The 15,620-nt window shown below is 41.9% G+C and overlaps 1 protein-coding gene and 1 long non-coding RNA gene across 3 annotated transcripts in view; one reads left to right on the forward strand and one right to left on the reverse strand.

Annotated features, from left to right (window-relative positions):
• The window catches only part of LOC103183531 (zinc finger and BTB domain-containing protein 7A), a 62,361-nt gene extending 59,048 nt beyond the window's left edge, over positions 1 to 3,313 (reverse strand). Inside the window, exon 1 of one of the 2 annotated variants that reach the window (XM_042342681.1) lies at positions 3,235 to 3,313. The gene's annotated coding sequence lies outside the window, so the exon portion shown is untranslated. Of the gene's footprint in view, positions 1 to 328; positions 425 to 3,234 lie in introns of those variants that run through there. The other variant, XM_042342680.1, reaches the window with a different exon arrangement.
• LOC121850538 lies at positions 260 to 9,972 on the forward strand. Its single transcript, XR_006085640.1, has 2 exons — positions 260 to 300; positions 9,539 to 9,972. It is a non-coding gene; the product is annotated as an uncharacterized LOC121850538 (long non-coding RNA).
• The last annotated feature ends 5,648 nt before the right edge of the window (positions 9,973 to 15,620 follow it).

A 15,620-nucleotide genomic window follows, 5' to 3' on the forward strand; every position in this document is an offset into this window, starting at 1 on the left:
GGAACTGCAGTCCGCCCCCCACTGCCGCTACCGAGACCAGCGGGCGGGAAAGACGCCAAGTCCCAGCGCCCACCGCGCCAGCGCATGCGCTCTCCCGCTCCCGAGTCGAAGGAGAAGAAGGGGGGGTGGCGGCAAAAAAAAACGTAAGCAAATAGACCAGTGGTAAAGGAGGACAGTCGAGGCACAGCGAGCGAGAGGGAGGGAGAAGCCGGCCGGCGCCTGGATTTCCGCACAGCAGCGTGCGGCGAACGGCGTGCCCCGGCCTCACACCCGGGGCGGGTTTTTTTGGGGGGGAAAAAGGTAAAGGTGTAAGGTTTGAGGGGTTTACCTGCCGCTGGTGGTGGCCCTGGTGGGGGTCCGGCGTCTGGTACGGTTGGGTTCAGTCCCGGGTTATGGATGTGTCACCCCACACTCCCTCCCTCCCTCCCTCTCACTGTTACTATCTACCAGTAGCCCGTATGTGACTGACTCCCTTCCTGGTTCGGGCAGGCCCTCCCCCCTCTTAAAGCTGTACCCTCCCACTGCCGGGGTCCTAGCCCCTCCCAGACTCTCCTACACCCCCCACCCCCCCCCCTCACCACACCGCCCCCCTTCCCCCCTCTCTGTTTCCTGCTCCCCCCAAAGATAGGGTATGGGAGCTGCTCGTGCCCTAGAATGCAAAGGCCTTTCTCTCCTGCAGCAGTCAGTGAGTCTCCCTGTGTTGTGCATCCCTCTCCCCCTCCACCCTCTCCCCCTCACCCCCCAAAAGTCCCCTCTGACTTAAAGCCATTGGAATGAGTCTTAAAGGGGCACTGCCCTGTTGCAGTCTTCACATTGTCTGGATGTTGACGTCTCTGGCTTGTGAGTCCCCGGGGAGGTACGGCACAAACCCTGTCACCGCGCAGCGCTGAGCTGAGTTTGGGGGAAGGGGAAGGTTTCAAGTAAACTGTCAGCGAGTTGTTGTTGCTGCTGTTATTTTTTTTAAAGCAAAAAGGAAGAATAGCTGCTCTTGCGCAGACCGATGCCACTGGCGGTCTTTATTCACACATGAATGATGACCGGTTGGGTAAGATCCGGCTACCTGCAGAACTGTAGCCGAGGACGGGGAGAGGGGGTTGTCAATTCTGTTTTGACAACATGATCTATGACAACAACCTGCATTTATATAAGCGCCCTTTACACAAGGCAGCATCGGACGACTGCAAATGATATCAAGTGCAAGGAGTATTATTCCTTGCATCTTTGTCCATAAGTATCCTTTCAATCCCAATCATAACTAGATATCTATCAACAACAATTTGCATTTATATAGCGCCCTTCACGCAGAGTCTGACAATGAGCCAACGGGGGAGGGAGGGGGGGGGGGGTAGGTGACTGTCCTCCTGACGTGAAAGGCGCTTTATAAATGGAATCTTGTTGTTGTTGTTGTTGTAAGCATGATCAAAAATGAGGGTCTTCAGGGAAGATTTGAAGGTGGTAAGGGAGAGGGCAAGGCAGAGGGATTGAGGGAGAGAATTTGAGGCGTAGTTGCTGAAGGCACAGCCACTTCTGATGGAACGGAGAGTGTGAGGGACAAATAGTAGGCTGGAACGGAGGCAGTGGGTGGTAAAGCGGAGGGTAAACAGGCCAGGAGAATTAAGTGATTTGAAGACGAATGAAAGGATCTTGAAATTGCTCCATTCAGTGATTGGGAGTCAAAGGAGCATGGTAAGGACTGGTGTGATGGGTGTGATCCCTTTCTTCCTTAAAGGTGTTGCTGAACATATATCATTAAACTGCTTTAGTCAATTACAGGAATGAGAGAAAAGGACTGATAAATAGGACTGAAAGGAGTTATATTAAAAGACAACAACTTGGATTTATATGGCGCCCTTCATGCCGGACAGCATCTCAGAACGCTGAACAGTGGCGGAGCCGAATGCCAAACCGCAGGAAGGTGACGGTAGGCATGTTCAAAGAGGAAGGTCTTCAAGCGCGACCTGAAATGGGGGGAGAGAGAGGGAGGGCAAGGCGAAGGGATTGAGGGAAGGAGTTCCACAGCTCCAGAACGTAGTGGCAAAGTATGCGGGGGAGGGTCCGGGGGGACAAGGAGGAAGCTGGAGCCAGTCGAGCGGAGGCAGCAGGTAGTAGTACAGGGAGAGGACAGTTTGGAGAGAGATAGGTGGGATGCCAAGGCATGAAGGGATTTAAATACAAGAGTGAGGATTGTGTAATCAATGTGGCAGGGAACCAATGGAGTTTGACAAGGACTTTGGTAATCAGGGCATGAGTTTAGCTGAATTTTGTGAACATTGGAGCAGGGGAGATCAATGGGGAGGGTATTTGAGTAGTTGACCCTGCACCGATACAATGGGTCGAATGGCTTTCCTATGTTCTGTGAAAAAGCCAAATGCTCATCCATGCATCTATCTTAATAAATCCAAAGTTAACACAGCACAAATTATCTCTATTTCAGTTATGTCTCGACTTCATTTCAGCCCCATCTGTTTCAGGACTAGATGTAATGTTATAATTTCAAGTCACCATCCAGGACTTCAGGAATTGATAAATTTATTTAATTCAAAGTTATTGGTATTGTTCTCTACCTTGAGGACTTCTTCCCTTCTTCCATGATTTCTCAACCAGGTTATCTACTGTCAGGGCATTGATGAATTTGGTTCTCTCTCTTACCCCTCCCCCATCCCATTCTCCAGGATTCTCCTGACAGCACTGACACCTGTTGGGGAAATGGATTGATGGGTCCCTCGTGGATTCTCAGACCTGGTCCAAGTGGTGAATTTTAAGTTGTTAAAGGAGACATTGAGGGTGGGGATGGAGAGGAGGAATCTCAATCAAGTTTGAACCTGTTCGCCTTCCATGTCCACATGCCAACTTTCCGAAATGCTAAAGCTTTTCTTCTGTCCCACCCCCGCACTCACTCAATGGCACTCGATGAGGATAGGAACTTCATTTACAGTCCTACATCGTATCGCTGCTTCATAAAGCATTTTGATACACAGTTCCGCGGACAGTCAAACGGTATTGGGTCCTTGACCAAATTTGCCGTGTCTTGAGTTCATCAACAAACTGAGCAAGCACAATCAAATTCTAAGACATTACACTCACCAAAGAAACACAGCCAACTAGCTTATCCAATACTGCCAGCAACAAGAATTGTGGCGAGTTTAAAAAAATTATGTACATGTCTCCAGATTTGCTTTACAGAATATGGTCTCCCTACTTTTGTACAAACACCGATGTAAGAAACCAACTTACCCGCTGTTTTAAGCAGATGCATAGCTCCCAAAGTTGAGAAATCATGAGCAGTTTCAAAAAGTTTTGAGGGCGTAATCCACCCACATAATTGGTTTTGTGCGTTTCCCCGTTTCTCTTTACGCTCTTAAGGTCACGTAAGGACAGGTATTAGTGATCGGCATCATTCGGAGCCAATCATCTAGGAGAATCAGTCTAAGGGTGGGACTTCCTGACAACTTGTGTTGCAAACAGCAGATCCTGGCAGCTCTTCACTATGGTGATGTCCCGCCCCAGCCAGAAGATGTTTGAGCCTATTTTCAAATTGAAAACGAAAACAAATTCCAATCCGGTCTTACAAGCTGTTTTTGCACTTATATAAATGTTTGCACTTTTGTTTGTTGTTATTGCACCCGCAAAATACAGTCAATTCACTTTACAATATATTCTGTGAAGTGCTTTAGGTCACCTCAGAAGTGTTAGTGTGCTATATCAAATACAAGGATTATTATTACTATATTTCAAGTTGAGAGAATGTCTCAAAGCATTTGACAAAGAGATTGATGGCAGAACAAGCAGGGAGGGGAGATGTGTAGGGTGTAGGTGCAGATTGGTCTTTAGATGGTTAGACGGTTTAAAGCAGAGAGGAAGGGGATTAGGTGGAGGGGTTTTGGCTGACAGCTGGCTCACTGATGATAGGGTGGAGTGGGTTGGGGGCATGAAGCAAGCCAGATTTGCCAAAGGGGAAGGAGTGGCCTGGGTAATAAAACTGCAGATCGCAGAGTTTTACTAAGGCAAGGCTGTGAGAGACATTTGAAGGTGAGGATAAGGAACAGTGAAATCAGCGGAAGCAGCAAAGATCATGTCTCAAAACGCTTTACAGAATATACTGTAAAGTGAATTGACTATTTGTGGGCGAAACATGGCAGCCAATTGTGCACAATAGTGTCCCACAAACAGTCATGGATTGAGCGACCAAATCGCCATTGTATTTATTTTTAAAAAGGATTATTATCCCCGAAAAAGTGATCCGCGAATTAACCAACACCCGGGCCTCCACCCACTGCTAGCCAGACAGGCATGTGGAGCAAGGAAACCTGCCCAACATTTCATATGGCTTTGGTCAGACCACACCAAGATACAATTCTGGTTGTTGGTGACATAAGGGAGTTGCCCAGACTTTAGAGGTAGTGTAGAGGAGAGCTCAAGGATGATCCCCATAAAATAAGGAATGAACAATGCAATTAAGACAAAAATGGGCTCTTCAGTTTTGAAGAGACGCCTAAGAGGGGAGGACACAAATATTGCTTATTTTCATTTGTAGGTGTAGTTTTAACTCTGTATTTGGCTCATCAACATCATCCACTCCACTGATCCCCTATCTCCTAGCAGATCAATTTTAAGGTTACAGTGCTTAACTCAGAAATAGATCAGAATTCAACACTGGAATTTCCTGCTCTGTACTCCTCCCTCCCGTGACAGTGTTTCACACACTGATCCATCAGGGAACGAACAGGTGGAAATGGTAACAACCGAATTAGAACTGCGATGACAATGGTAAGAAGTACAACTTGCACGAGAGTTCCCAGGCTGGGTGGAAACTGGCCAGGCTTCCCGTTCCTGGTGGCTGTTCAGTGACCCCTGCTGGAAATCTGCATGCATGAGTGATAGGGGAAGACGGGATGAGCATCACGATCAGGAATGCTCACCATAGAGATCACACATGAAACATGGCTGCTTGAGTGAGTTACTGGAGAGCTTCTAGCTTCTTTGAAAGCTTTGCAGTTCAAATCTCTCAAAGAATACTGACGAACAAAGAGGGTGGAGTAAATTATTTATCTAACCTTCAGTCAAGTATGCATTGTTTTGAATACCTACTCAGGTACAGGAGTTTTTCCAGAAAGTGTCTTATCTGCCAGGGTGGAGAGGTGAAATATTTCCTTATCAGACATATTTACATTTCTAGGAAATGAGATGATAATGGTACTTACATTTCACAAAAGCAGGGTTTGCAAACATTTGAATCGGTACAAAATCCTACAGTTAGATCCAAGCCCATCTCTTTGGGTTTAGTCTCGGTTGACACTCTGGTGCAGGACTGTGAGAATGCTTCATTGGCAGGAGAATGGAAAGCAATAATAATAATCCTTGCATTTGATATAGCGCCTTATCACATCTTCGAGACATCTCAAAGCGCATCATAGAATATACTGTAAAGTGAATTGACACTATATTTTGTGGTCGAAATGTGGGGAGGAGGAAAAGTACGAAGGACAGTAGCCCAGGGGATCAACTAAGTTCTTGGTCCTGACCTTCAAATTGCTTCACAGTCTCACTTAGCTGTGCAAACTCCTTCAACCCAGCCACCCTGTCTTTACCACCCACTGTTCTGATTCATTGCTCATTTCTCAGTCACAGCATCTTACTCCTACACCTTGGAACTCTCTTTCAAAACCTCTTTGCCTCATTTCCTCTCTCACTGCCTCCAAAACCTTCCTAAAAATACAAACATTTGGGCAAAGACTTTAATTCTCCCTTCTTTCTCCTGCCCAGCGCTCCTCATCTTTGACACTTTCATTGTACATGAAAAGTACAATACGCGCAGGTTATTGGGTTTATATTTTAGGAGAGACACGAGAGGATAAATTTCAGAGGAGCTAGGATGCAGGATTATTGATTGAAAAGAAAAAGACAAGTTGCAGTAAAGATGGGGCAACTTGGTGACTGCACGAGAAGATTGCCTGTCAGATGAAGGAAGACATTTTGGACGGCAATGTCATAAGTTGTCAGAGAGCCTCTCCAGGTAGCAAGTCTTGGACAGGAACAGGCTTTATAAAAAGATTTACATTATTGATAGGAAGAGGGATTTTAGCACATCTCTTTTCTCCAACGACAAGGAAGAGAGGAGATGAGGATCACCGACTAGTCACCAGTAGTATTTTGTTCACTAATGTAAATATTTACAGAACATATTTGCATGATAGGAAAATCAGAAGCTGTTCCTACTCTGAGGAAAGTCAATTTCAACAGGGAGTGGCTGGGAAATATAACTGGAGTATATCTTTATAATCTATGCTAACTACTAACCTAAAGTTGAATAAAAACTTGTCTAACTAACCTTCAGATGAAGTTAAACCAAGGTCCCACCTCTAGTTCAGAAACAGAAGGGAGTTTCTCGGAGTGTTAGGGCCAACATACTTCTCAATATTATATCCCTCTTTTGTTATTCCCTTTTTTATAAATACAAAGCCTCATTAAAAAACATGATCATTCACTTCATGGTTGTTTCTTGGGTTACCACTATATGCAAAATTGGCTGTCACGCTTGTCTACAAATACATAGTCACTAACTTCACAGAGAAGCCCTGTGAAGTAGTTTGAAACATTTTGATGTGCTAATGCACTGCATCAGGTGCAAGATAATTATTATTGTTATATGTCACACACCACAATAATAACAATAACATTTATATAGTGCCTTTCACATTGTGAGGATGTCTCAAAGTGATCACACAATTGCTTCAGAACTTGATGGGGAGGGGAGGTGATAAAGTGAAGGTGAAGAGATAAGTTAATAAAGGAGGCTTTGAAGGGGGGGTGGGGGGGATGGAGGAGGGACTGCGGAGCAGGACAGAGTCACTGAAAACTATGGTGGGGTGGAGCAGATATGAAGTAGGCCAGTGTTTGAGCAGAGGGAGGGTCCATGATAGAAGGGTCGGATGGGTAGGGAGGGTCAAGGCTTGGATCCAGTCTGCTGGGGGATGGGGAGCCAGTGCACCAAGCAATGTTTGGAACAGTGGTATAACGGAGCCTGTACCGGAGAGGACTGGGGGCCGAGGTAGTGGTGGAGGTGGGCTATTTTTCTCTGAAGGAAAACAGAGCATAATGACCTATAGTGGCATACAGAGAGGCATAAGGACCAGTCTGCCGCAATCCCAAGAATATTTGTCTGTTAAGCTGTTTTCCTATGGTGCTTAAGTGAAACTGAATTATTTTCACTTATTGTTTATTTAAAGTGCTATAACTAATGCAAGGATTATTATTATAATTTTGTGATTAAAAAAATGCGATCTATTAATTTTGGAGATGAATGAGACCAAGAATCAATCGCATAATATGGTTGTGACTCTTGGACTCACTTACTTAGTGCCATATCAACAATTCCTAGGAGAAACATCCTGGGATAAAATGTTGCCGTGCACACACACACACACCAAGAAAAATATTGAAACTTATCATAGTTTCCATACTCGTCTTAAAATATTTTCTGTGTGTGTGCTCATAGAGAAGCAAGTCCACATTACTAAAAGGAAAATATAGTGCAGGAAATGTCTGCTCACGAGAGCATTTATTACTGAAACTTGTTTCCAAGTTCTGCTTGAGGAGGGAATGCTCCCAGACCCACCCAGACAGGATGGTATATGTACTTGATTCCCTATACAACTGTTAGTCCATGTGATGGGTGGGTAGCTGTCTGCCACACACAGTTCTGACAGCTTCTGTGTACACAGCGTAAACATGAACAAATCATTAAAATCCACTAACAAATACAGTGGGTTTTCAACGATCAAGTGCTTAAATCAGAATGATTAAATAAATGGTTGGGGCTTTGATGATCTTAAATTAATTCCCTTCCTGGTTTCAGATGTCAGCAATGCCCACTCTGCCCTCAAAGCCATCAGGTCTCCAGGAAATGGGTTAAATCGAATTAGCACAGTTACAATCATCAACATATGTATTTGTGCAATCCTGCTAGAAGTGCTTAGTTAGGTTTCTTATGACACTTCCCGGTTTCAGAGTTACATTTAAAGCTGTGCTGCTAAAACAAGCCAATTCAGTGTACTGCGCATATATTCCTTACCAAAAAGAATTTTAAAATGTATTTATAATATGCTGAAGGGACTGAAGAAATCTCAGCAACAATGTCACATTAAAGTCAATGTAAATGTAAAGTACCTTTCTGTCAGTTGCCGATTCTCAATGATCTGATCAGTTTAATTGATTCATGAAGCGCTTTGGGACGTCCTCCCGACGTGAAAAGCACTATATCAAATGCAAGGATTATTATTATTATTATTATTGTTATCATCTGTTCCATGTCTACTGACAATAAGAACATAAGACACTGATGATAAAAGGCAATTATGGGATTATTTTGCTGAACAACAAAACAATTTTTTGATCTAACAGGTTATTAAAGTTAATTAATAGTGAAAAACCACCACCCTTCTAAACTGTGTACACCACTGTTCCCGAGAGAAATGCCGACGTCAACCGCAGGGTGAGCAAGAAACACATGGTGGTGTGTTATTATCTTACTGCCTTCCAACCTGTTTTTCTTTCTCCTATGGAACAGGAATCCAATCTGCCATTATCGCTTCTGTCATTTAATGAGATCATAGGAAATTTATTACCCCTTTTCCCTGCCTTTTCTCCATATCGCTTAATAACCTTAAAACAGCAACAGCTCGCTCTTCACATCCACTAGTGCCTCAGAGTATATTTACTCCACAAGTATATATTTAATTTTTGAAGAATCCTGATCTATTCTGTATTTAAGACCTTTTGCAGCAACGCACTGCACATTATCACCACCCTTTGCATTAGGAAACATTTTGATTTTACTTTTAACTGGTTTAGCTCTGATATCAACAACAAATTACTTACACAGCACCTTTTATGTCGGGAGGATGTCCCAAGGCGCTGGACAGTTGGATTTGAACCCGAGGATATTGGGAGCACATGGGGTGGAGGGCAGGGAGGGTGGCGGTAGGAAGGTGACTCAAAGACGCGGTCGAAGAGGAGGGTCTTGGGATGGGCCTTGAAGGAAGCAAGGGAGAGGATTAGGTAAAGACTGGGATTGAGTTCCAAAGGGTGGGGGCAGAGACGCTGAAGGCCTGACCACCGATGGTGGGGAGGTAGGCAGAGGGGCGAGAGATGGTAGACAGAGGGGAGAGAGACCAGGAGCTCCAAATTGGTAATCCTGTAGAAGAGACTTGGTGTGAAGAAAGGTCTTGTATCCAAAAGCAAGATTCTCTCTCTACACATGAATGAAGTACTCAAGTGCAATGCTTATTCCATCAGTGATCAAAATATCAGATTTATTGTTACTAGATGGACTGGGTAGTTTTACTTTGAAATGGCTGTGCCAGAGGTCTGAAATGGGTCTATGTTCAGATATTGAAATGATGTTTGACCAACTCTTCCCTGGAACTATTGGTATATTACAGTATGAACTAATGGTAGAGGGAAAGGCTCAAAGACTAAGGGGGTGATGGGGTTGGCATAAAACAGACGCATACAATTTATGGAAGATTTCAACCTACAGATCTGACGGCTGTGACTATCCAAAAAAAAACTTTGAAGGATACTTCACAGAATAATCTGAGTTTCCAGGCTACAACCCAAAGCAGAGTGCCAAGAATGTGCAAGGCAAAAGCTTTCAGAGCAGATTGAACTGCGACTGATGTTTATCCTTGAAGGAATCTGCAAATGAAGATCTATGAAGGCTCTCTTTAAAGGCACGGTGGAGAACTCACTTGGGTTCCCGGGAAATGGAAGCCTATCCTTGCAGCTGAAGCTTCTGGCTAAATACTTAATCTATTACATTAGAATGTGTTATTCAAAAGGAACTGGAATCGTTGTAATCCTAATTCCAGGATTGCAAAAATTTCAAGCCACAGAACTTAAATCTTCTGTTTCTCCACTAATATCTTGGAAGTGTGTTACAAAGTCAAAATTAAAATATATTTGCATTTGAAATAGTGCCTTCATGTCAACACGTTTCGTAACACCTCACACAGTGAATTACTTTAAAGTGTAATGGGCTGTTATGTAAATAAATACTGGCGGTTGAAGTATTGCAGCAATACACCATAAATAGCAATGAGATAAGTGACCCAATTCAGTTGTTTTTGGTAAATTTGTACACGTGAGTAATATTGCCCGGACACTCCCTACTCTGAAATAATGTCTTAGGATCTTTAACAAACATCTAAACCATCAGAGTGGGAAGGCAAGACCTTAGTTTGGCTGTGCCACAGAGCAATAATGGCTGCTTACATTTATACAGCCTTACATGTAAAAGAAACATCTCAAAAGTGCTTAGAAAGTAAGATAAATTAGGAATGTTAGGTGAGTGTTATAGAGACAAACATGGCAGCTAAGTTATGCAGGCAGCATTCAAGAACCAATGTGACAAGTTAGTCAATTAACTTAGATTTGCGAAAAATTTGAGGCAGGAAATCTAAATCTAAATATTGGGGGAAAAAAACTGCGTTCCTATGAAAAGGCAAGTGGGCTAGGAAAATAATAACTCAACAACAAATAGCATTTATATTGTGCTTTCACTTCAGGAGTACATCCCAAAGCGCTGGACAGTCAAGAATGTGCACCTGGTTTGGGGGTTTGGATCAAAAGGGGCAGAGGACAGGGAGGGTGGATGTAGGAGGGTGACCAAAAGTGTGGTCGAAGAGGAAGGTCTTGAGACGCCTTGAAGGAGACAACCGAAGGGAAGGATTGTGGGATGGAGTTCCAAAGGGTGGGGGCAGAAAAGCTGAAAGCCCAACCGCCAATGGTGGTCTCAACATTCACCTAAATCATAAGGTGGCTGGAACCAAAATCCATTGACAATGAATAAAAAGGACACATTGTAAATAATGAACATGTATAATACAGAATATGTAAATTGATAAAAGGCAAATTCAGCAGCCAATCTGCTCTAGATTCATCCTTCAAACGACACAAATATTAACCTGCTTCTACATACACAGCTGTGTATGTATTGGTGGGGGTGAAGGGAAAGATCCCAGAACAAGGTAAATCAAGTGGTTTGATATGAGGCAGCTTTTGAAAAGGTGACTTCTTGTTCCAGATAAATCGGCAAGGGCATCAAATCAGAAATCCAAGTTACAATCTTATCTTTAGATCTTACTCGAGTTTCTGAATCGGAGCCGATTTCTTTCACATCCCAAATAATAAATAACCCTATAAAATCTTTGCTTTTGACACAACAACGTTTCACATTGGGAACACGTCTCAAAAGCACTTCACTGGCTTTACTGTAAGTGCAGTGGCTGTATTTTGTAGACAGCCATGGCATAGATTTTTATCTTGCCTTGCAATTTTAAGCATCTACTTTACAGTGAAGTGCAACACGGAGATATTTAAGGTGGTGAACAAATAAAAGGAAATGCTTCAATAACAGTTCACCAAGCATTTAACTAGTTTTAATTGGTTGTAAGCATAAGAACAAAAGTTCGCCAGCTTAATGTAAAGTGCCATTTATTTACAATGGATTTTTTTTCTTAAAGTTAAAAATATGCACTGACAGACTGCTGAGAGTGAACAAGCCATTTTCACTTCATGATCAAGCGCCACAGCTATAGCAAAACCCAGGTATTTCCTAACAAAAGCATTCCATCATAAAACACAGTCTGTACTAATCTTAAATAACAAGAGAAATAGCTCTCCTTGGTTCATTTGCCTCAGACAAAAAACAGTATAACATTTTGCTGCTAATTTACATGTAACAATTGCCACTTCAATAACTTCTGCAACATTTGATTAAATTATACATTCAGTCCACATCATTTGCTCTGCAAAACCCTCTTTTTTTAAAAAAAAGCTTAAAAACAATCAGTATAGTACTCGTGCTACTGGTGATATTTCACTTTGTTTTAATAAGCCAGATCAGTTTCTTACATTACAGTGATTTATTTTTCTAACCCACAACCAGTAGCACAAGATGCCCACGGGCTTCACAAAAGGGAACAAGTGCATTAGACACATTATAAACCTGATATAGTGACATACACCAATATGTACCAGTGCCTTAACAATAACAGCATACATGTATTTATTTAAAGGCATAGGCATATACAATCCCATAGGAGAACTATGCAGGAGCACAACACAGAAAACTAAGATCCCAACACAAAACTGAACTCCATGATTCTAATCACAGTGCGTTTCTTTAACCTTCTACGCCTCAGTAGATGAAACTGGTTTCATAACTTTTTTTTAAATTAAAGTTCATTTTTTCCCCCAGGCACTTTTAAATGGAATCACATTTCCCCCCAAAGTGCACTCAAGACGCAATTTGCCTCAAAACACAGTATATTTTGGTAACAGAAGCATAAATGGCCTTTTTTAAAAAAATAAGGAAAAACAATTTGGGTGTAAGTTCCCCTTTAAATAATACACGAAACAGGTTTGTGGGAACTTTGCCTTTTCTAATTTGTTTCACAAATGCATTCTGTTCCTGATTCCAACCCACTTCTTATAATGGCATGATTGCAATTATATTCCCATTTATTGTCTTTCATAAGTCTAGTCTACTTCTCTAATGGAAACATTGAACATAAATTAGATTTTAACGTGTACTATTTTCAAGTGGGAGGATGCATCCTCTTAAAATTACGTACACCGACCCACAAAACAAATGGAATTGGGAAGCACGGCATAATTCTCGGTCTATACAATTTTCTCAAAAATCAGCAGGAAACAATGTTTAAACTTTTCCCTTCCTGTATACAGGCAATAGTCACATGCACAATAGATTGGTGGGCTGGCCCCTCTGGAGTGTTTAGTGGTTGACAGAGGCGGCTTGTTCACTTCATGGATGATTAGATTCTTATCCTCAAAAATATTCATTCATTAACCAGGGGTCGAATTTTGAATGAAATCTGGGATAAAAGATCCTTGAACCAAACTAGGCACCGCAAACACACAACTTTAAGCAGCACTGAGTTCTGTGAAATGTATACTTCAAAACAAACCAGATTGTTTTAGTTCAGAAACATCAGCTGAATACATTACACAAAATCTTTAAAAGTAAGCCAGGTAATTAGAAGACGGTTTGAAAACGAATGCTGTATAACGAGAGGGACATCACAGTTTGTTGTACACATTTTACCCGCAATGAGAAACCAGTAACAGAACACTTATAAAGCCAACACTTGCAAAATCAATCCCTATTGATCCAAAGTAAATCACATTCCCCCCAGCTTGCAAGCCAGCTAGCAGTAAAGTAGCAAAGTAAAACAAATTTTAAAAAAGTGACCTATAGTAAGAGAACTGGAACAGAGATCATGCTAAAATTCTCTGTACAAACCCCCCACGAAGCAACTATAATTTGGATAACTGAAGGAAAAGCAGTTGGATAAAAAAAAGCAATGTCTTCCTTTAGGTGGAATTTAAAAAGGAAGTACTTCCCTCTTTAAGATCAATTCCTAACACACACAGTCAAACCTAAAGTTGCCATTGGTAGACCCCATACGTTCTTACAGCTCAACTTACCAATTAAACAGTACAGTGCTAAGACATAATCACAACCCTGGATTTATTCTTTAACCACTTTTAGGAAGAGTAGTTAGGCCACTGTAGCTTTCAGAACTGAATTTGAAGATTAGACAGTCTGGTTTCTGAAGAATTCTGGTCATGTCATTTGAATGCATTTATCAGATACAAGTCTGTCTCCTCACTAAGACTCCTCAGCCCAAAGCCATAATGGAAAATGTTGTCCTGGCAGGACAAGTATATTGAAACTTACCAGTGCTCTGTACATACTGAAAAGATGTGAGGTAACCACTTTCAAAAATACACTGAAGTTCATAAGACCTGCAGATTTAGTTTTGGCACTTCTGATTCTTACAGGGAATATAAAAGGGGACAAAAATCTTTTGAAGTCTGTTTAAAGACTAAATAGCTGAGTGAAGGAACTTTGTTTTTTTAAAAAAATGAACAGAAAGAAATCCACAAATGTCAACAAGCGAATTAGAAAGTTTTTTGAATGAAGGAATGCATTGACTGATGATACAGGGCAGCCCGATTGCAGTGTTGTAACCGTTTTAAACCAGGGTGTGTAAATGAGTTCTACAAATGTTTATCACTTACCTGGGCAGGTCGGCAAGGTAACTGCCCAGCAAAATAAGACAAAATTATCCCAGTTTGTTGAAACAAAGCAGCCTAACTAAACACTTACTAAAGCCAAAGAAAATGTTGCACAGAACTGGAGCGCACATTTTCATAGATTAAGCTATCTACCCTACGTATTTACCTAAACATTGGATAGGCAGTGAAACTGTGGAGGTTAGATTGTGAAACTGAAATTTGCTCACTATATAATGATCAGTCTGTGATTCTTATTTTCTCCCTTTATTATCTTCTTTCTGCTGGCTACAGTTCCACAGGCACAAGTACCTAAGTGTTGAATCCTCAGATCTGAGTGTGGGTTGGAGGTATTATGCCAAACCTGATCCTGTCCTCTCCCAATACATGTGCATTTACAGTAGGGAGGGGTCATTGGATAGTGATCAGGAGTGGTAACCTTAGTTGATTTTTCACTCAGTCTACGATACAGAGGCCAACTACAGAGCCTTACTGCCACTTGAAGTGATATCAGCTAATTCAGCACAGACTGGAGATCAAACCAGGGCATTTGTTGTGCACCTCAATCATTGACAGACTGAATGCATGCACTGATATTGGGCAGCCAGTCATTATGAAAAATAATAGGATTCTCATCAACAAATTCCTTTTTTTCCAATTTCAGCTTTGGAAGAGATTCTAGAAGATAAATCATTCCTTCTGCTATCAGCACATGTATTAATCAAGAAAGGAATACAGTACTGGATGTTAATTTACTGTCCCAGTCCATCACTGGCTGAATTCTAGAGCACTAAGACAGTCGGCAACAATGGAAAGTTCAGTTACACTATTCCACTTTACCTTTTTGAAAATTATTTCAGCATCTAAAGTTCAAGAGCAGCCAGAGGTTAATTCACTGACAAGGATTGGCAACCTACCTGCTAATTCCTTGCTTTCTAAACAAACCCGTATGCTGTACAAAATGTAAGCGTGCTACTCCAATTTGTATACCCTTATGACATAACAGAATTTTGCATAACCCTACTTGCTAATTTTTGGGGGTGGGTGGGAGGAAGACATTACAGCCATCATCAATATTTAAGAGGGGAACATCAATTTTCTGATCCTGTGCCCTGAGACACATCAGTGGTGTGAACTATGTTATATTTTTAACTGAACCTGTGCACTTTGACTATTAGCAGAATTCAAGGGAAAAAGAATTGTTCACTTTAAATGGATGAATTAATGAGGCTTCTCAGAAGTTCAGTTACTCTTAAGTGTAAAGTACCGTTAGCTATAATTTTATTTTCTTCTCTACTGAAGATTGTACTTTCTACTGGATTAATGGTCCACAAATAACAACTGCCTCCGATACCTCACCCATATACCTGCTATTGATGTGCAAGTGCAATAAACGCTTGCAGAACCCAACACGGAACTCACCCGGTATCTACACACACGTCTCTCCAGCAGAAGTTGCTGGCTGAACAATCAGGCAACAGTTAACTTTGCTGATTTTTCTCTACCTAATCTGGGGGCCT

The sequence above is a fragment of the Callorhinchus milii genome, unplaced genomic scaffold (assembly GCF_018977255.1).
Source record: "Callorhinchus milii isolate IMCB2004 unplaced genomic scaffold, IMCB_Cmil_1.0 Scaffold21, whole genome shotgun sequence".
In the NCBI taxonomy this organism is placed as follows: domain Eukaryota; kingdom Metazoa; phylum Chordata; class Chondrichthyes; order Chimaeriformes; family Callorhinchidae; genus Callorhinchus; species Callorhinchus milii.